The sequence below is a fragment of the Mustela putorius genome, unplaced genomic scaffold (genome assembly GCF_011764305.1).
Source record: "Mustela putorius furo isolate JIRA1106 unplaced genomic scaffold, ASM1176430v1.1 tig00000145_pilon_pilon_pilon, whole genome shotgun sequence".
Taxonomy (NCBI): Eukaryota; Metazoa; Chordata; class Mammalia; order Carnivora; family Mustelidae; genus Mustela; species Mustela putorius.
This window is the reverse complement of record NW_025421294.1, coordinates 45,224,761-45,227,118: the sequence shown is the minus strand read 5'-3', so window position 1 is coordinate 45,227,118 and position 2,358 is coordinate 45,224,761. Positions and strand designations below refer to the sequence as shown.

General features: G+C 33.4%; 1 pseudogene; it reads right to left on the bottom strand.

The window, feature by feature from the left end:
* Positions 1-355: 355 nt before the first annotated feature.
* On the bottom strand, positions 356-455 carry LOC123390880 (annotated as a pseudogene).
* Positions 456-2,358: the final 1,903 nt, after the last annotated feature.

Below are 2,358 nucleotides of genomic sequence, written 5' to 3'. Positions count from 1 at the left end.
TTAAAAAAAAAATTAACTGGTATCTCCTACAGCTCAGATTTGCTCTCCTGGATTCAGCCAAAAGCTCTGATTAAGTGTTTTTTTTAAAGGAAATATATCCAGTCTGGATCTCTCCAATCGTCTGTCTGAAAATCTCATACTTTCTCCTTGAAATTTATTGTTCGATGGGTAAAAATCCAAGTTTAATATTAAAACAACTTATAATTTCATTAATAATCAAAATTAACCCCCATCCTGTGTTGAAAATGCACCACTATGTTTCCTGTTACCCAAAGTTGAAGGCTTGGTCACCTTTACTTTCCACACTTAGTCTCTCTCTAACAAGGTCAACATATGCTGGCAATTTTTTTTTAAATAAACTATGTAATGTTTCATGAATTTGCATGTCATCCTTGCTGAGCAGTCATGCTAATCTCTGTATCATTCTAATTTTAGTGTGTACTACTGAAGCAAGTACAATTTTTCCTTCTAATGGATGTTGGGTTATAAGTAGTTTCCTTTTCCACTACCCATATCTTGGCTTAGGTCTTCTTTGGGTTATGTGTGCATTATTTCAGTTTCCTAATTAGACTTAACTTTTCAGTCTCAGTTGAGGTTGTACTAACTATCCCATTTCAATCTCTTCTGCTTTTTCTTCATGATCTACCCTCTGGGTATGTTGGCTTAAACAACGGTTGCAGAATCATTCTTACTTTTCCACCCATATGCTTTTGCTTAATACTACTAGCTCTGCCAAAAATTGAATTTTCTTATTTTTGTATTTAGATCCTCCTTGCCTAGATTTTTAAAGTTTTGTTCTTTTTTTTTTATATATATTATTTACCATCTGTGTATTGAGTTCATACCTTTGCAGGCATGAGCTTTGTGCTTAACTCATATAATAAGTGGATCTCTGCTTTCAAGGAGCTTAACATTGTTACAGGGAATCAATCTGATAGGTAAATAAACAGTTGTGGTACAGTATGATAAACTTTCATCTCATCATCATCTAGAAACCATCCCAAACATGTGTTTCTCTAAACTCATAAATACTACTCCTTGGTCACTTAATTACATTACTCATTTTTGTCTTGTCACCTGTTGATTTTACTATTTTGTGTTAACCTTATTTCCTCTGTTAGATTATAAACTCCTTGAGGGCAGAGAATACATTATACCACTGAATATACGTTATATCCCCTAGCCCATAATATTTCATATAAAAAGTACATATTAAGTACCTGGAAATTTATAAGAGAGATGAATTTTACCTTTGGGAATCTTTGCACTGCATAACCATTTTTCTGTCTATATAAAATACAGAAATGTGGTGAGAGACTGTGAGGTTTGTTTGTACTCACTTTATATTAAATGATGGTTTTAACCCTGGAAATTGAATTCTTACGCTATTTAAAACATAATCTGTTGTCAAATGAATAAATAAAATCTTTAAAAAACCCCCATAATCTGTATTATGAAATGTTAGGTGCTTATACTTAAGATTTCCCCTGATACAAAATACTTACTAAAAATGAAATATATGGGTTGGAATTGTATTTCCAAACTAGTATGAAATTTATGAAATGTATATTAATACTCAGAAGCCAAGAGTAAAGTATTGTAATTGTTAGGCTATAAAACCAGATTTTGATTTTGTGAAAATAACTAGTTTTGTATAATTGTAGTTGGATTTTTGAAGCCCTAATTGGATGGAGCAGATTTTTCTAATAGAATAATCTTTAAAAGTAAATATAAGTGAACTATAGCCTTTTAACATTTTCATCAATTAAAAAAACCTCTGGGGGCGCCTGGGTGGCTCAGTGGGTCAAACCCCTGCCTTTGGCTCAGGTCATGATCTCAGGGTCCTGGGTAGAGCCCCGCATTGGTCTCTCTGCACAGCTGAGAGCCTGCTTCCCCGTCTCTCTCTCCCTCTGCCTGCCTCTCTGCCTACTTGTGATCCCTGTCAAATAAATAAATAAAATCTTAAAAAAAAGTTGTATTTTAATCTAATTCTGGCTTATTTCCAGATGTTGGTTATAATACTTTCTGGTAAATTAACTTTCATTGAAACTTTTGTCTCTTTGCTTTTGGTTAATTTTAAAAGTAACTTCATTAAAGCTTAATTGATGTAAGCCACGTAATAAAGTATAAAACTCGATACATTGGGGTATATGTATATGCCAGTGAAGCCATCACAACAGAAATAATGAAAGTATTCATCACTCTTAAAAATTTCCTCATTCCTATAATTCCTTGAATCCCTCTCTTTCTCCCCACACCCCCAAAGGCAGACATGAATCTGTTTTCTGTCAGTATACATTTGCCTTTTTTGGAAGTCAGTGCAAATGAAATCTAGTAGTATGTGTGCTTTCTTGTCTG